The sequence below is a fragment of the Oryx dammah genome, unplaced genomic scaffold (assembly GCF_014754425.2).
Source record: "Oryx dammah isolate SB20612 unplaced genomic scaffold, SCBI_Odam_1.1 HiC_scaffold_7, whole genome shotgun sequence".
Taxonomy (NCBI): Eukaryota; Metazoa; Chordata; class Mammalia; order Artiodactyla; family Bovidae; genus Oryx; species Oryx dammah.
Window position 1 is genome coordinate 34399462 of NW_024070191.1, and position 22373 is coordinate 34421834.

Genomic DNA, 22373 nt, shown 5'->3' on the forward strand with positions numbered 1-22373 from the left:
CACTTTGTCTCTCTCTTCCTCTCTTTCTTCTTTTTTCCTTCTTTCCTCCTTTTCTCTCTCCCTCTTTCATTCATTCTCACAAAGAATTTGGGGGGCTTTTGAAATAATCTTGTAAATGGATGCATTTAAAAACAGGCGGTTTTCTACTAATTGAAAAAGACACATGTACCTCAATGTTCACAAGAGCATTATTTGCAACTGCAAATATACGGAAGCAACCTTAGTGTTCGTCAACAGATGGACAGATAAAGAAGATGTGGTACATATATACACAATGGAATATTACTCAGCCATTAAGAGGAATGGAATTTTGTCATTTGCAGCAACATGGATGGACGTCAAGGGCATTATGAAATAAGTTAGACAGAGAAAGACAAATACTGCATGATATCGCCCTTATATGTAGAATCTAAAAAATACACTAAACTACTGCTGATAACAAAAAAAGAAGCAGACTCATGGACACAGAGAAGGAACCAGTGGTTACCAGTGGTGAGGAGGAAGGTGTGATACAGGGCAGGGTGTGAGAGGCACAAATTATTTGGTATAAGACAGGCTCAAGGATACATTGTACAATATGGGGAAAACAGCTAATATTCTGAAATAACTAAATGGACTAACCTTTAAACTAACCTTTAAAACTTGTATAAAAATTTAAAAAATAATAATAAAAGTCCATAATACATTCCCCAAAAAAGTATGTGCTTTTCTTACTTAAGAGTTTTTATCCATGATACTAAGTCTTCCAAGTTTTGTGATATTATGCAGTTTATCCTGCCTACTGTTGTATTGTTTTTAAAAATTTGAGCTGTCCCCAAATCCAGCTTGACCAACGGGGCAGCTTGAAGCTCGGGAGATAAATCAGCCAGTGTAGGACTCCTACTTAATAAGCAGAAAAGGAAACGGCAGCGATCAGCTTTCCTGACTTGAGACCCAGTACCATATTTCAATGTGAACTCGTTTCCAGTGATGTCAAGGATGCTACAGGCCAAATACTAACAGATAAACTAGAGTCAGAACACATTTCCCAGGCTTCAGCATCTGTTCTCAGTAGGGATTATTTGAAAATATGCATGTTCTCTTAAAATAATTTTCCTAATTTCCAGGCCCTATGATAAACTGCCTTTCATTTCTCTCTCTCTCTATTTTCCTACCCTAAACCAAATTCATGATAGGAGGAATTCTTCTTCAAGTATCACTGTTTTTTGTACATGCTGTTGACAGTTCAATGTGACCAGGTCACTTAGTGCCTGGCTGAAAAGCAGCTATCCCTACATAGCTGTCCCTACACAGCTTAGCCCAAAGAGTCCAGCCCCTTCTGCAGATAAATGCCTCAACTCCATGCAAACTGTGCAAAGTTGAGGCTCAAAATGTGTGAGAGGCACAGAGGACAGCATTCCCTTGTGTAGATAGTAAATGTTCAATAAACATGTGATGAATAAATGAAGAAAAGAACTAGTAAATTTCAGTTAATATCAACTTTTGTGTTTTAATAAATGCCTTATGATAGCTAAATTTAAAATCTTTGATAATTTCATTAAACTTACTTTATAGGATTAAAAACAAGTTAGATATTCATAAGTGGAATGAATTAAATACATTGTGGCTCTCTACACTCTGAAATGACCCAGGTTCGATCCCTGGATCAGGAAGAGCCCCTGGAGAAGGAAATGGCAACCTACTCCAGTATCCTTGCCTGGAAAATCTCATGGACAGAGGAGCCTGGTGGGTTGCAGTCCATGGGGTCATAAAGAGTCAGGCACGACTAAGTGACTAATACTTACTTACACTCTGAAATACAGCAGTCAAAACTATGTTTTAGAAAAAATATTTAGTGACCTGGAGAAATGTGCAGGATATAATATAAATGAAAAGACAGAGATTACATGGGGGATGTAAACCAAATTACTTATTAAATTAGGCACATAGACATATAAAACTATGAAGACTAGCAGGCTATAAATAAAAATCTTAGGCAATGGTTATTTTAAAGTTGTGGATTATGGATGATGTGGTTTATACTCATGGATATATAACCCTTGATGTGGGGAAAATCATTTTTATTTTTCATCTTATATAGAGGCCACATTTCATGCTAACTTGTTTTAGTGCAAAGTCCAGAAAATGGTGCTTAGGGGACTTTTGGTGCCACAATCAGGTCTTAAATTAAATCTCACAAGATGTTTATTGCAGTGATTTATTCATTAATTTATTTTTGATTGGGGGAGATGGGCTGGGTGAAAGCTGACTCAGTCAGAATATGATGTAAAAGCTCCAGCTTCTCCCACAAAGGTACTGGGTGATTCCTTTCCCACTACAGCCAATCCCAAAAAGGTTCTCATGGTTTAGACAAAATGAAGCATCTCTCTTGCTTCTCCTCTGATATGTTAGGAAGTGAATACTGCTATCTGAGGCTGCAAGACAGAATAGAAAAATCCATGTGCTATTTCTTAGATGCCATGAAGAAAATTAAAGAACACTATCAAATATCCCATATTCCAAAGCACGCGCCATTAAACACTTCCTGAGAATAAACAAAGATGAGGGTGACTTACCAGAACCGTCATTCCGATTCAGTTTTGTATCAACAGTCTGAGTATAATCAGCCTATTAGTGAGAACTGCTTCCTTACCCACACTGCATTCATAGATCATCAGTCTTCATTAATATCCTATTCATAGATCATTGATTTTCATTAATATAGGATAATTCCCTCTAGTTCAGTCACTGATTAAGTTCTAAATATCTTGAGTATTCCTGTTTTCTGCAGAATCCTAATCTTTGAAACTAAGTCATTAAATAGAACTTCAGAGGAGATAAAAGCCCTTTTGTAACTTTCTCATGTTGCTTGACAAAAGACTCCCAGGGCTGTGATTCTCCACATTCTTCTAGGCACTGATATAAGGAGGACAGAATGTAAGTTTCACGAGGACAGAATCTTTATCTATTTTGTCCGCTGACATATCCCAGGTGCTCAGAACCAGTGTGTGCAGAATGAGGGGGAAAATGTCTTCTCCACTGAGCTATTTATTTAAGAGAAGGAATCACATTTTACTTTAGGAGAGGGGTCCCTCACGTCCAGGATCTAATGCCTGATGGTTTGAGGTAGACTTGATGTAATAATAATAGAAATAAAGTGCAAATAAATGTAACGTGCTTGAATCATCCCCAAACCAAGCCCTAACCTGTGTCCATGGAAAAATTCTCTTCTGTTAAATCAGTCCTTGGTGCCCAAAAGGGGGCTTCCCAGGTGGCACCAGGTGTAAAAGAACCCACCTGCCAAAGCAGGAGACAGTAAGAGACGTGAGTTAGATCCCTGGGTGGGGAAGATCCTCTGGAGGAGGGCATGGCAACCCACTCCAGCATTCTTGCCTGGAGAATCCCATGGACAGAGGAGTCTGGCAGGTTATGGTCAAGAGGGTCACAAAGAGTTGGACACGAGGGAAGTGACTTAGCGCGCACACACACTTTAGGACTCTGCTAGGATGACACGATAGCATCCTCTTTGTTACAGACTGATCTTAAAAACGCCTTGCTGCACTGTGGGTACAGTACACTCAAGGCATTCAGTCTTCAAACACTATTCAGTTGAGAAGCTTTATTCCCTCTGAGTTCAGTCTCAGAATCTTTAATTATGGCCCCATCCTCAAACTCTGTGCAGAGGTGCCCTGGACAAGGCAGTGAACAAACAGGAGAGCCCATAAGATCTTTTACAATCCTAGAAGGCATAGTGAATCCATCAGACCCCATGGGAATCTCTACCTCCAGGTAAAATTCACAGTTTTCAGCATGAGATGCTACCATCCTTTCCATGCACTCCACATTCCCAGGAAGCTGGACTTCTGGAGGCTGCCATGTACCTCCAACCCATCCAACCAACCAATGAGGAACAGGGAATACAGTTGACAGCATCCAGTCTAATTCTAAGATTTGAGAAGTCACACTGTGCCTGACAGGCAAATGCACCCATTAGTCATTGTGGTTATTTGAGGATAAAGTGCAAAGTTAAGACTTCTTTCAATGTATGCGCATTACTTTTGCACATGGCTGAGAAGTCATTAGGACATAAATACTCATTAAGTTGTTTGGACCCGAAGAGTTATGACATCATCCGGCTGTATTCTTTGCTTATTGCTTGAGCAAGAATTAATGACCGGCTAATCGGACGCTGCTTGAAGTGCCTCTCCTCACAAATCTCAGACAAGAGGCAGAGTCGGCTTCCCCAAGAGGGACTCTTGACTCACTGCCACCCCCTGCCCACCCACAGCAGGTGCCATTCTTAGAGTGGTGAGCGAGAGAGCATCACCCAGACTATCATGGGTACAGTGAGAGAGGGTGGGTGGGTCACTGAGCCTGGGAACAGATACCAACCCCTGCTCTTTTCATTCTGCTATCGTCCCCGGCGTCACCTAATCCATACTCCATGCTCAAGGGGTGGGCATGATTTACTCATCCAGAAGCATCAGCTATGCAACCAGGGAGCCAGCTTCCTGGGATCGTTTCTTATAGCCTATGAATATTTATAGAGGATTAAAAGATGAGAAAAGTGATCCGTGCCAGAAGCACAGCGGAGATAAAGCACCAGCTAAGTTTAGAGGAAGACAGAGAAAGAGGGTGGCCTTTTGGCCTGGGCTGGAGGGAGGCTGAGACTTTAGAAGTCATTTTAAAGAAGTTGTTGCTGATACTGTCCCCCGAGCAGAACACGTGCATGTACGCTTCCCTCCTTCACCCTTAGCCAGCATCCCCCGTGCCCCCAAAGGGACCTACTGGCTTCTCCATCCAACCTCAGCTATGACCTTCCTTAAGTTCACATTCCTAAAAGGAATACTGATTGCAACAACTCAGAGTTTGCAAGTTATGAAAACTGCCACTGCTTTGTATTTATTTTTCATTTATTTTTACTTGGAGGATAATTGCTTTGCAATGTTGCATTGGTTTCTGCCGTACGACAATGTGAATCGGTTGTTGTTGTTCAGTTGCTCAGTCATGTCCAACTCGGGGAGAGACCCCAGGCTTCCTTGTGCTTCGATCTCTCCCGGAGTTTGCTCAAGCTCAGGTCCATTGAGTCGATGATACTATCCAAACATCTCACCTCCTGTCGGTCCCTTCTCCTGCCCTCCGTCTTTCCCAGCCTCAGGGTCCTTCCCAGTGAGTTGGCTCTTCACAAAAGGTGTAAGTATACACAGATTCCCTCCCTCCCATCTCCGCCCTATAGGTCATCACAGAGTGCCAGGCTGGACTCCCTGCGCTATACAGCAACTTCCCACTAGCTGTTTTATACCTCGTAATGTATATGTTTCAATGCTGCTCTCAATTCCTCCCACCTTCTCCTTCCCCTGCTGTGTCTACAAGTCTGTTCTCTACGTCTGTGTATTTAAAACTTTGGATATTAGCTTTGCATATATTTTGCATGTATCTATTTCGCTAATCCAAACAATCTAGAAATAAAAGTACTTTGTATTAACTACCACTTAGAAACTGCTTGGTCTGTGCCCTTGGGAGTCAGCTCTATAAACCTCAAAGTAACCCAAGAACTTCCAGAGGTCAGACTGTGACACAGACAGGGCTCTTTGGCTCCATCACATGACTTGCCCTCCAATACCTGGATCAAGAGAATCCAGAATATCAAAAGCTAAAGCAAGAAGGTTTTCCAGCCCCAATGAGTTTAAGGACCACAGACTTATAGCACTGCTTCTCATCTTGGACAAAGGCTGGTGGACAGAGAATGAGGTTTTAGGCTGGATGAGACGTTGAAGGGAAATGTTAGAAAATCACCAGGCAATCCAGTTTTCCTGAGGAAACAGAGGCCTACTCAGAGCCTGAATTGATTACATGTAGATGACACCACCCTTACGGCAGAAAGCAAAGAAGAACTAAAGAGCCTCTTGATGAAAGAGGAGAGTGAAAAAGCTGGCTTAAAACTCAACATTCAAAAAATGAAGATCATGGCATCCGGTCCCATCACTTCATGGCAAGTAGATGGGGAAACAAGGGAAACAGTGACAGACTTTATTGTTTTGGGCTCCAAAATCTCTGAAGATGTGACTACAGCCATGAAATTAAAAGATGCTTGCTCCTTGGAAGAAAAATTATGACCAACCTAGACAACACATCAAAAAGCAGAGACATTACTTTGCCAACAAAGGTCCGTCTAGTCAAAGCTATATGGTTTTCCCAGTAGTCATGTACAGATGTAAGAGTTGGACCCTAAAAAAAGCTGAGCACCAAAGAATTGAGGCTTTTGAACTGTGGTGTTGGAGAAGACTCTTGAGAGTTCCTTGGACTGTGAGAAGTTCCAACCAGTTCATCCTAAAGGAAACCAGTCCTGAATATTCACTGGAAGGACTGATGCTGACGCTGAAGCTCCAATACTTTGGCCACCTGGTGTGAAGAACTGACTCGTTGGAAAAGACCCTGATGCTGGGAAAGATTGAAGGTGGGAGGAGAAGGGGAAGAGAGAGGATGAGATGGTTGGATGGCATCACTGACTCAATGGACATGAGTTTGAACAAGCTCTGGGTGTTGGTGATGGACAGAGAAGCCTGGCGTGCTGCAGTCTGTGGGGTCGTAAAGAGTCAAACAGGACTGAGCGACTAAGCTGAACTGAACTGCTCATCCATAGTCATTCCTTTAGCCATGGTTTTGACCACAAATTGCACACTTCATATCCAGACAGACACAGCCTAACGGGAATGCATGAGAGAAAACAGAATGATCTCAACTGAAGACTTTCTACCATTAACAGCCAAGGAGGGTGAAGCCTCTTAAAACTTGCTACTCTGAGTGTGCTCCATGGATCAAAAACATCAACATCGCCTGGTAGTTTATTGGAGATGGAAATCTCAGGTACAATCCTGGGCCACTGGATGAGAATGTTCCTAATGTATGGGAGCTTCAGGTGACTCGTATGCAAATTAAATTCTGAAAGCGTTGAATTAGGATTCAGTGGTTTTCATCCCTGTCTGAGGGTTAGAATCACCTGGGTGAACGCTTGTGCACTCTAGGTCACACTGCAGGCCAATTAAATCAGAATCCTTCGGCTCAAGGCTGAGCATCAGTAGGTTTCAAAGTTTTACAAACTGCTTCCAGTGTGGGGTCAGGGCTGGGAACCATGGGACTGGAAGGACACCATCTGGCTTGGACCCTGTGTTCACCTTGACCTCACCAAGCCCCTGTGACCCCTTGTCTCACTCATTTGACTATAACTAGCACCATCTTTCCCGTGAGATCTACAGCACCATGCTGGCCCATCTTTAATTATTTTTAAGTGGCATCTTGTCCAACAACATGTAGAATTCAGGAACTTGGAGCCAAGACAGAGCCTTCCTGGCTTAGCACAAGGTCTCCCAGGACATCTTTCCAACCCTCTCCTGTCAGAGGAGGGGTGGCCCATGCCCTAGATGCTCTTTGAGCAGTTTTTCTGCAGATGTTAGGCCTTCCCAGGTGGCTCAATGGTAAGGAATCTGCCTGCATTGCAGGAGACACAGGAAACATGGGTTTGATCTCCGGGTTGGGAAGATTCCCTGGAAAAGGAAATGGCCACCCACTCCAGTATTCTTGTCTGGGAAAGTCCCATGGACAGAAGAGCCTGGCGGGCTACAGTCCATGGGGTCGCGAAGAGTCAGATGCAACCGAGCTGCACAAGCACGCACCACAGATGTTATTTTAAAAAATAAACGTCCTTTTCCCCTCCTTTTCAAATGAACAGATTTAATTTAATAAATTCTAAAATTATTTTAAGTCTATGGCCATGCCCCCCTGAATGTATCTGATTACCACTGATCTTGGAAGCTAAGCAGGGTCAGGTCTGGTGAGTACTTGGATGGGAGAACACCTGGGAATACTGAGTGCTGTAGGCTTTTAAAAAAAAAGTAAATAATAAAAAGTTTAAGAACTATTATATTTTGGTGCATTAATTCTACAGAATTCCATGTATCTTTTTAAACAAATTAAAGAGATAATGGGAATGGAAAAAAATAGCATGGCTTTTAAATGAAATCCAACAACAACTCAGGATGGAGTTTTTAATTATACAAAAAAATGATGCTAATGGTTCAACCTCATATTATTATTGTGAGGATTCAAAGTACCTGCTTGGGGGAGAAAATACTTCCGTGGTGGTCCAGTGGCTAAGACTCCATGCTCCCAATGAAGGAGTCTCAGGTCGGATTCCGGGTCAGGGAACTAGATCCCACAAGCTGCAACTAAGTAAGACCCAGTACAGTCAAATAAATATTTTCAAAGAAAAATATTTATGTCAAAAAAAACACAAAACCCTGCTTAATAAACATCAGTTTCCTAGCATCCCGGCCATAAGGAAAACTAAGACTGGAACTCAGTTCTCCTAACCCTGGCTCTGTGGTTTCCCCCTGCTCTGCACTGCCTCTAGTTCTGCCAAGCTGGTCCACAGCCTGTCCCAGCAAGGACCAGGAACACAGTGAGCTTGAGGAAGGGCAGAGTCAGGTGAGAATAAGCTCATTTAGTGGTAATGAAATGTTCACATAGCTTGTCATAAGTTTCCGGTATTACAGTAAGTGGTGTATGTTGTAGAATTATACATAAGAGCCAGAGAGCTGGCTTAAAGAAGAACAGTGTATGAGGGGTAACATACACCATTGCTGTATGTAAATAGTTAAAGGATTTGGAATGGCTAAACCAGAAGAAAGAAGGCTAAAGACTGAATACCTCTTGAGACTCATCGAGGATGATGGCCTTTGGACTGATGGCCGACTATTTTCCAAATCTGCTCAAGAAGGGAAATGGACTAAGTCTGGAACAGTGGGCTTTTGGAAGAGAGGCAGCTTAAAGGAGCTCATGTCTGCTGCCTGATGTGAAGCACACTTCCAGCCCTAGGATGAGTACCTGCAGGAGATTTCCAGAAGGTGAGCATCATCAATACCCAGTGTTGGGGGATGCCAACAATGGGACAATCATGCCAAACAATGGGACTTAGAATGAAATGGAATCTTACTGGAAACAGAGAGATGGATAAGATGCTAAATCCAGATTCTGTGACTTTCTAGGTATAACTAGCCTCTGAATGAAACATAAGACTTTTTTTCAAAAATCAAAATTCTTCCTTTTTATGCATTCCCATTCTATATTCTAATTACTACACATAGCTCATTTGACATTTTCCAGCAAGCCATTCTCTGTGAAGCAATACATTTTAGGTTTGTTTATACAGTCCAGTGTTCTTGCCTGGAGAATCTTGGGGATGCGGGAGCCTGGTGGGCTGCCGTCCATGGGGTCACACAGAGTCGGACACGACTGAAGTGACTTAGCAGCAGCATAGAGTCGGGTTGGGTACATCTTTCTTTTTTTTTTTTTTAATTGGAGGATAATTGGTTGACAATGTTGTGCTAGTTTATGATGTACAAAACATGAATCAACCATAAATATACATATATCCCCTCCCTCTTGAGCCTCCCTCCCACTCTCCATCCCACCCCTCTAAGTCATTATGGAGCATCGAGCTCAGCTCCCTGAAAAAAGCAAAATTCTTGAATATTAAATCATCAGAGTTATATACATACATCTTTCTTTATGACTTATTTTGACTAAAAATCACCTGCCTTGGGTAATAAGAAAGATCAAGAAAAACTTTGCCAAAGTTAGTTTTTGCTTCCCTGGCCCATTAGTATTCTTGGTCTATTAGTTTTACTGTCTGAAAGTGAAAGTCCAAGTATTAATATTTCATCCATTCTATTGATGGAAAGGCAAAATGAAGATGTAATGATTTGTACTCTGCACTAATCGAGATGTAATTACAGTAAGAATTCACAAGGAGGCCTTTAACCCTGGACTCTTGCTTCCAAGTAAGTGACTCCAGCAGGTGGGACAAATGGCCATCACGCCTTCCAGTGACCCAGGGCTGTTGGCTTCCAAAGACCTTTGTATATTTCAGGTTCGAGGCTAGCACTTGGGACTCCAAGGTCGTGTCTTTAGCCAGTATCACTAACAGTGGCTGTAGTTCCTGCTCCTTCAACATAGCCAACATCCTCTTGAAAAACTAGATGGATTTGTAATTAAAACCACAAACTGTGTGCCCAACAGACCACAGAAGAAGGTCACTTAGCAGTAAACCCTAGACAAGAGAAGCCGCTTCTCTGAAGGCTGGTCATACAGTGAGAAAGCATGAAATGTTATCTCTCTGTTTTCAGATGGGGAGACTTGGTGTCCAGATCACATGGTGATTTATAGCACAGGATAACCTGTAGAGAAATTGTCTGTTTTCCTATAGACCACCTCCTGATAAGGAAAGGTGCTTTTCTACCACATTCCAACAAGAGAGATAAGCCTGGAAGTATGATTTTTCCCACCCCCATGAGAGAAGGGACATTGCATTTATTCTGGGCTGTCTGAGAGGTAAAAGGATCTGAATGTCAGAGGGGTGGGTCCCATGTCAGGATGGGAACTGCTACTTAAGGATTAGGAAAAAAGAGGGCTGTACATATGGATAGAGACTGGGGTGTCCAGGGTGGCTGGCCCTCCTCTGGGAATGTCCATAATGGGACTATGGTCTTTGCTTCAAAAGCCTAGGTTGGCACAGAGGGATTGAAACCACCAAGGAAACGCACTGACCTGGAGGAAAACACCAGGCTATAAGAGGAGAGACAAGTGAGGCCCACATCTGGGAAAGCCCCAGGTCTTCATCTTGAACCCGTGGAAGAGAGAATCCAGCAGTCTCCTGGTGATCAGAAAGCTCCAGGCTGAGGGATCTCTTTGAGGGTCCCCCACATGTCTCTGGGGCTCTGTATGGCCCTAAAGAGAGGGTACTCCAAAGAATGACCAAGACTGGCCTTCTCATCAAGCTTCAAGGCTAGAGGACACATGTCAGATAAATTGATTTTTTTAAATATAAAGAAATATAAAATTTATTGCACTCAAGTGCTATCCAGTAATTCATACCCATTGCATCTGTTTATTGTAGAAACCAACCTGAGTGTTAATTAAGACTTTTAAGGCTGATGTTTAAACTATATAGATATTTGAGAAGATAAGAGTACAGTTTGGGACATTTATGACCAATTATTTCAGGTAGAATGTTTACTGTACAAGTACCTTCTCAATCTCATCAAGTAGACAGTTTTAGGGTTCTGATCTTTAGTCGATGATTGAAGAGTTGCCACCCGAACATCTCTCCCTCATAGTTTCCTGAATCATGATGCATTCTGTGTACGGATGCCAAGACCTGAACATGTCTTCTACTGACAGTTTCAGAGAAAGCACAGGAAATTGGTTATTTTATTGTTCTACTGTATTCTTTCCTAAAAATGTGTCAAAGAACACTTTCTGGAATAAGGGTATAACCACATCATAAAAGTTGCTGATATCATCAACTATCTTCTACTGCTATTAGATTACCTAGAGGAGAAAAGTGAGTTTGGGATATTTAAAAAAGATTTGTGAAAATTGGCTAGGCAGTAGCCTCATTGTCGAAATCTTTAATTCAATCTAATCATCAACCTGTTGTTTTATTGGTCATCAGATATAAAATAAAAAGACAGTAGCCTCGATCGAATCACTGTTCCAGGCCTCATATGATCCACTGTACAAACGCATGGCCAAAAGAATTTGGCTCACCTCCCATTGCTAATTCATTCAAACCTAATTTCCCATGGAGCAGCCAACGGCCTGACTGGTGCAATTTCTCCCGGTTCAATTTCTCCCAGTTCGATTTCTCCCTGAACATGCTCCTGACCAGGGAATCATCACCGCAAGAGAAGAGAAGCCTCTTTGCCATCCACCAGTTTTATCACCTTGGACAAATAATTTCATCTCTCTAGGCCTCCATGTCCTCATCAGGAAGATGAGGTGGTTGAAATAATAATTGCTATGTGCCTTCCAGCTCTGTAATTCTGTGAATCTATTACTTGCTGTATTTGTAAACATTAGATAAGCCAAAGGCATCATCAGAACGAATACATTGATCTGAAGACAATGCCTTAGAACATGGCAGCTTTTCTAATTTAGAAGGAAATGCACTGCTGTGAGGATCTGCCTGTTTGATAAACTATTGTTTGCAGCTATTAAAACAAGTATCCAGACAGGTTCTGCCAGGCAACCCAAATAACCTGATTCAGGTGATAGAACTGCTGTGGTAAAGAAACTCTTCTATGCGGATATGAGGCACCAACTGGACCTGAAATGCATATATTATTCAAAACGTGAATTTATAAAAGTTTCAGAGATCCAGAATACCCTGATCTTTATTCATTCAACAGACAACTCAAAGAAGCAATTCGGTGTCTGCCATAGACATTTATGGAAAAGTTCTGAAACTCTGTCTCTCTCATTTTCAACAGGAAATAAGGAAAAAATAGAGACAAGCAACATGGTTTGAGAAGAGGAATATACGATAAGCAGACTCACACATGGGATAAGCAGAGCCCCCCGCGGTCGTTGGTTATCTGTGTCTTTCCTCACAAGGTGGTTCACTGCTCCTACAAATGAGAAATTCTTTTTTTTTTTTTCTTGAGCTTCATCTTTTTAATTGAGTGACATTTTTATATAAATATCAGTCTTTGCATCTTTATTGCTTTCAATCATCTTAGTGACAGCTTCGGGGTTTGAACTGTGCTCTTCATTAGGTGAGCAAAAGTCTGTAGATCATTTTACGAAGCATTATTTATCGTCACCTAGAGGTCAAGGGGAAAGCTTTAGAAATGCAGTCAGAAGTCCTGGGTTCTGACTTCCTTGGCGGGCCAGTGGTTAAGGAGCCACCTTCCAACGCAGGGGACCGAGGTTCGATCCTTGGTCCAGCAACTAGGATCACACATGTCTCGGGGCAACTAAGTTCGAGTGCTGCAACTACCAAGCCTGCACCACAACTAAGACCCGACGAAGCTAAAGAAATAAATAATTTTTAAAAAAAGAAAAGAAGAAGTCCTGAGTTCAAATTCCTATTGTGTATTTCATTATGTGACACCAGGCAATCACCGTACCCTGTAGAGTTTCAACTTCCATCCACAAAATGGAGCTAATACTACTTTATATTTATTTTGAAGATTCAGTGAAACGATGAAGGTGACATTTCTAATATAATATCTTAACAACTATCAGTTATGATCATTGATTTTTCTCATGAGGTTAGATTCAGCCTGGTCAACTAGAGTTTACCACACTGCAGGATCTCTAAAACATATTACATTTTTATTTTGTGGTTGAGAGATGAACAGGTTTTTTTGAAAGCTTCATTTTATAAATGAAATGAATATAAAGGAACTTTTATCATGTAGATGTTTGATTCTTGCTATTCCTGGCAGTTATATTCTATAAACTCTCCAAGCACACTAAATTAGCAAATATTGATCAAATATTGATTCCTTGGAGGAATAGAGTTAGGTTCCTGCAAGGCTGTGGTCACATTCTGATCAACTGATCAACATAGAATCTTATTGTACATGTGCTTCTGTTTAAAGACACCTTCTTTCACATATATTTTTGATTCACTAACTTTTAACTCAAATCCACCATATTACAATGCGTGCCTGAACAAAGCTTATCTAAACATACACATTTTCCCATAAAGCATATCAAAACCTTCTCACACTTAGAAGCCCTAGAGAGCATTCCAGCACTCTCCTGGGGAGCCATTTTAAATGGCAACATTTCCAACAAAAAGCATAAAAGTGCAAAATACTTGGCAGGAACTAGATTGTAAAAAAGTGTTTTGTTTGCCATATGAGAGTTGAAATTCAGAAGACAGAGTGTGGCCTTCAGCTGAGAACATACTCACAGGGCAACTCAAATGTTTTACCACTTTGTACACAATTGCACACAAAGCCCATGAAAACACCGTGGGTGTTGATTTTGTGGTTATAAAGAAATTTTAGTGAGTAGGTGCATTCACAGACACAAAATCTTGCAAATACTGATGGTTGTGTGTTTGTGTATAACTATAACTATATATATATATATATATATATATATTCTTTCAATACTTATGTTGTAGGGACCACAGTAAGTATTCTACATATACCTTCTCCTTTATTACAATAGTTACATACACTCAATATCTCCATAATCTTACCAACATGCAATTGAGGGCTGAGGACTTTAATTGCAAAAGTTCACACAGATATAACCGAATGTAAAGCTGAGTCTGATTCCAGGGCCTATATTTGTCTTATTCTTTATTCTGTGTTTCACCAAATTTGTTTTTTTTAAATCAGGCAAGTGGCCAGGCATGCCACTTCTTGTCAAATTGGAAAACCACTGCCTTTGATCATCACATTGACGTCAAATTTAAATAAGCAAGGTAACTTAATTTGAAAAGCAAGCTACAGACATTTAAACGCCTCTCATTATTCTAATGCATCCTTCCAATTTTCAGTATTCTAACAAATATTCATTAAATGCCTACTAAGTGCCAATAAGTATTGCACGTGCAGTCATCAACACAGAGGTGATGACAGGAGGCCTCTGGAGCACATCAGACTGTTCTCTATCCATCTCCTAAGGTTAAGATACACACACCACTACAGCAACTTCAAACTCTTATTGGTCAAAAAATGAAAGAAAGGTTAAAGCTAAATGTGATGCCATTACCTGTCAAGCCAGTGATTTGGGGGAATTATATATATAAAAAGCACTCTATCCATTTTGGCTAAGAATGATGGATGTATTCATAAAAGCTTATGTGTGAAACAGTAACGTTCAGGGACAATGTATCAAGCAGGATGGATTAGACTCCTGAAATAACAAACAGCCCCAAAGGATCGCAAAAAAAGCCTTCTCTTTTGCTCTTGCAAAGTCTAATGTCGGTTGAATGGCCCTCTTCCATCTTGTAACCGGTCTTAAGGCATCTACTCCATGAACTTCCCTGGAGCCAGTGGTTAAGAACCTGCCTGCCAATGCAGGGGAAACGGGTTTGATCTTTGGTGTTCCACATGACCCAGGCAACCAAGCCACAACCACTGCAGCCCACGCACCCTAGAGCCCATGCTCAGCAACAAGAGAAGCGACCGCAAGGAGAAACCCGTGCACCTCACCCAAAGAGTAGCCCCGCCCACCACAACTAGAGAAAATCTGCACAGAGCAATCAAGAAAAACTGCAGACAAAAATAAGATGAATAAACTTTTTAAAAAAGCACATCTCCTCTCAATCATCTGACAGTCTGGGAAAGGCAGAAGCAAAGAGTGTTTGGATGAGCAAGTCTCTGCCACAAATACAAATAACTATTCCTGATAATTCTGAAGATAATACCCAACCCCTCGCCCATCAGAAAAAGACCCAGCTGACTGTGGCTTAGGTCATGAACTCCTTATTGCCAAATTCAGACTTAAATTGAAGAAAGTAGGGAAAACCACTAGACCATTCAGGTATGACCTAAATCAAATCCCCTAACTCAGTCTCTCCCATCAGGAAGCTCCCATAAGCCTCTTATCCTTCTCCATCAGAGGGCAGACAGAATGAAAACCACAGTGACAGACTACTAACCAATCTGATCACATGGACCACAGCCTTGTCTAACTCAGTGAAATGATGAGCCATGCCGTGTAGGGCCACCCAAGACGGACCGGTCACGGTGGAGAGGTCAGACAGAATGTGGTCCACTGGAGAAGGGCATGGCAAACCACTTCAGTACTCTTGCATTGAGAACCCTCATGAACAGTATGACAAGGTAAAATGATACGATACTGAAAGAGGAACTTCCCAGGTCAGTAGGTGCCCAATATGCTACTGGAGATCAGTGGAGAACTACCTCCAGGAAGAATGAAGAGATGGAGCCAAAGCAAAAACAACACCCAGTTATGGATGTAATTGGTGATGGAAGTAAAGCCTGATGCTGTAAAGAGCAATGTTGCAAAGGAATCTGGAATGTTAAGTCCATGAACTAAGGCAAATTGGAAGTGGTCAAACAGGAGATGGCAAGAGTGAACGTTGACATTTTAGGAATCAGTGAACTAAAATGGGTTGGAATGGGTGAATTTAACTCAGATGACCATTATATCTACTACTGTGGGAAAAATCCCTTAGAAGAAATGGAGTAGCCATCATAGTCAACAAAAGAGTCTGAAATGCAGTAATTGGATGCAGTCTCAAAAACGACAGAATAATCTCTGCTCATTTCCAAGGCAAATCATTCAGTATCACAGTAATCCAAGTCTATGTCCTGACCAAGAGTGCTGAATAAGCTGAAGTTGAATGGTTCTATGAAGACCTAAAAGACCTTCTAGAACTAACATCCAAAAAAGAGGTCCTTTTCATTACAGGGGACTGGAATGCAAAAGTAGGTAGTCAAGAAATACCTGGAGTAACAGGCAAGTTTGGCTTTGGAATACAGAATAAAGCAGGACAAAGGCTAACAGTGTTTTGCCAAGAGAATGCACTGGTCAAAGAAACACCCTCTTCCAAAAACACAAGAGAAGACTCTACACATGGATATCACCAGATGGTCAATACCAAAAGCAGATTGATTATATTCTTTGCAGCCAAAGATGGAGAAGTTCTATACAGTCAGCAAAAAATAAGACTGGGAGCTGACTGTGGCTCAGGTCATGAACTCCTTATTGCCAAATTCAGACTTAAATTGAAGAAAGTAGGGAAAACCACTAGACCATTCAGGTATTACCTAAATCAAATCCCTTATTATTACACAGTGGAAGTGAGAAATAGATTCAAGGGATTAGATCTGATAGACAGAGTGCCTGAAGAACTATGGATGGAGGTTCCTGACACTGTAGAGGAGGCAGGAATCTAGACCATCCCTAAGAAAAAGAAATGCAAAAAGGGAAAATAGTTGTCTGAAGAGACCTTACAAATAGCTGTGAAAAGAAGAGAAGAGAAAGGCAAAGGAGAAAAGGAAAGACTCTCCATTTGAATGCAGAGTTCCAAAGAATAGCAAGGAGAGATAAGAAAGGCTTCCTCAGTGACTGATGCAAAGAAACAGAGGAAAACAATAGAATGGGAAAGACTAGAGATCTCATCAGGAAAATTGGAGATACCAGGGAAACATTTCATGCAAAGATGAGCTCAATAAAGGACAGAAATGGTATGGACCTCACAGAAGCAGAAGATATTAAGAGGTGGTAAGAATTCACAGAAGACCTATACAAAAAAGATCTTCATGACCCAGATAATCACGATGATGTGATCACTCACTTAGAGACAGACATGCTGGAATGCAAAGTCAAGTGGGCCTTAGGAAACATCACTATGAACAAAATAAGTGGAGGTGATGGAATTCCAGTTGAGCTATTTCAAATCCTAAAAAGTGATGCTGTCAAAGTGCTGCACTCAGTATGCCAGCAAATTTGAAAAACTCAGCAGTGGCCACAGGACCAGAAAAGGTCAGTTTTCATTTTAATCCCAAAGAAAGGCAATGCCAAAGAATGCTCCAACTACCACACAATTGCACTCATCTCACACGCTAGTAAAGTAATGCTCAAAATTATCCAAGCCAGGCTTCAACAGTACATGAACTGTGAACTTCCAGATGTTCAAGTTGGATTTAGAAAAGGCAGAGGAACCAGAGATCAAACTGCCAAAATTTGCTGATCATCGAAAAAGCAAGAGAGTTCCAAAAAACATCTAATTCTGCTTTATTGACTATGACAAAGCCTTTGACTGTGTGGATCACAACAAACTGTTGAAAATTCTGAAAGAGATGGAAATACCAGACCACCCGACCTGCCTCCTGAGAAATCTGTATCCAGGTCAAGAAGCAACAGTTAGAACTGGACATGGAGCAACAGACTGGTTCCAAATTGGGAAAGAAGTATGTCAAGGCTGTATATTGTCACCCTGCTTATTTAACTTATATGCAGAGACATCATGAGAAATGCCAGACTGGATGAAGCACAAGCTGGAATCAAGATTGCTGGGAGAAATATCAATCACCTCAGATATGCAGATGATACCACCCTTATGGCAGAAAGTGAAGAGGAACTAAAAAGCCTTTTGATGAAAGTGAAAGAGGAGAGTGAAAAAGTTGGCTTAAAACTCAACATTCAGAAAGGTAAGATCATGGCATCCAGTCCCATCAGTTCATGGCAAACAGATGTGGAAACAGTGACAGATTTTATTTTGGGGGGCTCCAAAATCACTGCAGATGGTGACTGCAGCCATGAAATTTAAAGACGTTTGCTCCTTGGAAGAATAGTTATGACCAACCTGCTGCTGCTAAGTAGCTTCAGTCGTGTCCAACTCTGTGCGACCCCACAGACGGCAGCCCACCAGGCTCCCCCATCCCTGGGATTCTCCAGGCAAAAACACTGGAGTGGGTTGCCATTTCCTTCTCCAATGTATGAAAGTGAAAAGTGAAAGTGAAGTCGCTCAGTCATGTCCGACTCTTAGCGACCACATGGACTGAAGCCCACCAGGCTCCTCTGTCCATGGGATTTTCCAGGCAAGAGTACTGGAGTGGGATGCCATTGCCTTCTCTGATGACCAACCTAGAAAGCTTATTAAAAAGCAGAGACATTACTTTGCCAACAAAGGTCCATCTAGTCAAAGCTATGGTTTTTCCAGTAGTCATGTTTGGATATGAGATTCAGACCATAATGAAACCTGAGCACCAAAAACTTGATACTTTTGAATTGTGGTGTTGGAGAAGACTCTTGAGAGTCTGTTGGACTGCAAGGAGATCCAACCAGTCCTTCTTGACTGGCAGGAAATCAGGAATTAGGGAATTCGAATTTCCTAAAGGAAGTCAGTCCTGAATATGCATTGGCAGGACTGATGCTGAAGCTGAAACTCCAATACTTTGGCCACCTGATGCGAAGAACTGACTCATTTGAAAAGATCCTGATGCTGGGAAAAATTGAAGGTGAGAGGAGAAGGGGCAACAGAGGATGAGATGGTTGGATGGCATCACCAACTCGATGGACATGAGTCTGAGTAAACTCCAGGAGTTGGTGATGGACAAGGAGGCCTGGTGTGCTGCAGCCCATGGGGCTGCAAAGAGTGAGACATCACTGAGCCACTGAATTGATACTGATAGAGTATGGGTGATCTCAAATCTCACTTTGATTAATGGCAGACAGTGGGGAACACCTGTAGCTTTCATTTTATGCTTCAAGGGGACATGGTTTGAGTCTCCTTGGAGATGGACCTTTCTGGAGTGAGTTCTCTGAACAGAGGTGGAGGATTGGCCCAGGAGAGGGGAGGAGTACAGGAGCTGGGGGACTTGGGGAGCACTTAAAATGCCATCTAGGCTGACCATGTAATCTAGCAACTTAAAATGTCCTCTGGGCTAATGTTATGATGGTAGAACCCCCCTCAGGAAATGCCCTGCCAAGTGGTCCAGCCTCTGCTTCAGCAGCCCCTCATCCCTGGAAACACAGTTTACCTTTATGTGTCTGAATACTTGGATTTCCCTGGTGTCCAGGGGTTAAGACTCTTCACTTCCATTGCAAAGGACCCAGGTTCGATCCCTGGTCAGGGAACTAGGACCCCACAAGCTGCATGTCATGGCCAAAAAATAAAAACAAATATCTCTGGATATGAGATACTCATTCAGAGCTCAGATCTAGGCCCCTAATTTCTACCTACTCATTGGTTATATCTTTTAAACCCAAGCACGCACATGCATGATACGTATTCACGCGCACACACAGCAGGATTCTCTCTTTCCCATGGCAGCCTTCCCAGTAATCTCTCTTCCATGCTCAACAGCATCACTTCCTTTCCTCCCCTTCCAGTCAGAGGATCCCCATGCTCTTCACTGTTCTGGCCTCTATTTTCTGGGTCATCTCCAGAAGCTTCCCACAGTGTGGCAGTGACATGACCAGGGCAGCCTCTACCTAGCCTCCGATCTGGGCAAGACTGCTACGCTAAGGTCTCTCAACCCTTAGAGAACATGGTGAGTTTGTAGTTTCCTCATGCTCTCATTTAACAGAAAGAAAAGCATGAACTAGAGCAGAGATTCCAAAACACACTGGCTTTTGTCCTTAGCGGCGCCTCCAAGCATTTCAGACATCCTAGTAAACACACACCCGTTTGAAAAAAGCAACTCAAATGCCAACTAATTCTGCAGGATCCTCAGCTGATGTCTGATCAAAGTGCATCCTGAGTAGGAGGAAAGGTGATGGTTCCCAGACACCAACTGCTCACCTTCATCACGTAGAATAGCTCTGAGAAGGAGTGAATCATGCTTTATTCAATTATTCCCACTCAGAAGTCACCACCATTCAGGAGCCTGTTACTTATGGAGGGGAAACTCCAGGAACCCATCTGATGAGGAGGGGGACTGCTTCTAAATTCAGTTGTCTGGGTTTTTAATGTTCTGTGTTTTCGTTCTGTTTTCACTATAGAAGTGATGTCCAGCCACCCTGGTGCATTGGACAGAGCAGCTCCTAGATGGGCGGAGGGCAGCCCCAGCTGCAGCTTCAGGCAGTGCTGCTGGGGCAGCTACAGGCAGTAAAGATGGATGGTAGGCTGTCCTGAAGCCATTCACAGATCTGAAGGAGCTTCACTCGGGGGCTCAGGAAGTCCGTGTCCTGGGTGTTCTTTTCTGCTGCCTCTTGGTCCTTATCCTCTATTTGTAATAACCAAATTTGTGCTAGAGACCAAGCCTCAACCTCTAACCTAGATCTGGGAGCCAGGTTCTTGCTATGTTCCTGTATGGTTTCCAGCCCAGTGCTCTGGTTGAAAATGATGGTGCCTTGCCATGCTCTTGGACTTCCCTGGTGTCTCAGATGGTAAAGAATCTGCCTGTAATGTGGGAGACCCGGGTTCAATCCCTGGGTTGGAAAGATCCCCTGGAGGAGGAAATAGCAACCCATTCCAGTATTCTTGCCTGGAGAATTCCATGGACCGAGGAGCGTGGTGGGCTGCCACCCATGAAGTTGCAAAGAGCTGGACACGACTGAGCGACTAACCTTCTTCCTGCCATGCTCTTAACAGTCTTTCCTTTCCCCAGAACCTCAGGACTGCAGCCAGGGCTCTGCTACCATTTGCCTGACTCTCCTGACGCTGGTACCCTGCTTGGTCTCAGGATGATCTCAGTACCCCGAATCCCCATCACTGGAGTCCACCCTCCTCCCAAGCCCTCCATCCTTCTCCTGTGCCCCAGGACACAATGCCTGCCCTCTGCTTACACATGTACTTAATGACTCACTTCCCTCTAGGAGGATGCCTTGTTTCGTTTGCTCCCTGATGGCAGTTGGGTCGACATCAATGTCAGCCTGGGGAACCAATGTAGCTCCCCAGGCTCTTCAATTCTGTCTGGAGTTAACACATTCCAAGATCCTTTCTGCTCAAAGCACCTTTGAAGGAGAATGGATGAGAGGTGAAGCTGCAGCTTCGGGACCCTAAGCTAGATGAGAAATGGAGATGCTGGGAAAAGAAAACGGCATCTCTTTCCCCAGCCCGAGCCAAGTGCTGTGAGTGCTTCCTACCCCCCAACCCACTCCTATTCCCTCCTCACCCACCCAGCAACTCGATATCTGTCACAGTGAGGACTGGGATAGCTCTGTGAACACCAGAACTAAGTCATTAGGTAAACACTGCAGTTTCCATATTTTAGATTGTTTTCCCTTGGAATATATAGAAGGCAACTAACAAATTACCCCCAAGTTCTATTTACCAGCTTTGAGGGTAACTCAGAGAAACAAAATGGTGCTTGGCTATCTTAAGGATGTGTTGAAATTCACAAAGAACTATTTTTTGCCAGGTGGTGATTCTTCTTTACAGAAATAATAACTCCCACTTGCTAATTGATGTGATAAACGAAGACAGAGCCTCTTCTCTTCCATCACTACCTCCAAAATTAAATTTAACAGCAATACTCTGCTTAGGCTGGGAGAACAAATGGGCTACTTACTCATTCATGGAGAACAGGTAAAAATTTTCCAGTGGCTGTTTCTTTGAAGTGTCTATTTTAAGAGATTTGAGGGGGAGTAGGTTACAAGGTGAGTATCCAACCTTTTAGAGAGCAAAAATCAGGAGTTTCAACCAAGTGCCTGCTTATCAAATGTCAACACAGACAGTGTACCTCAATCAAGCTGAGCTTTCTTCCAATTCCATGTGCTTTGCAGCCATCCTATATCTGAATGTCACAGCTACCTTTACAAAAACAATATTCTTCAGTTCAAGTAAGTAGAAAAATACAGTGAAAAGATTCCCTACTAGTCTTTAGGTAAAAGCAGATATTTTTCTTAAGAAAAACACCGGTGAGAATAAAAGCCAAGTATTGTCTTAGATTCTCTTCAATTTCCAAAACACCATTTAAAAAATAATTACACCCACGATTTATGCATGATTCATTAGGCAGGCAGCTCCAATGCACAGCTCCATTGTAATTGCACTGAAAATGTCGACATCATGAAATATACCCTCAACTTCTTGAGATTATCACCTATTCTAGTAACATCTTTGCCACCATGTAAATCTTGTCCTAATAGTCTATCTTCATTAAATGATA

The 22373-nt window shown here is 42.3% G+C and overlaps 1 protein-coding gene across 2 annotated transcripts in view; it reads right to left on the reverse strand.

Moving 5' to 3' along the window:
- ZMAT4 (zinc finger matrin-type 4) overlaps positions 1-22373 on the reverse strand; it is a 288438-nt gene that overhangs the window by 137430 nt on the left and 128635 nt on the right. The gene's annotated exons all lie outside the window — the stretch shown is intronic.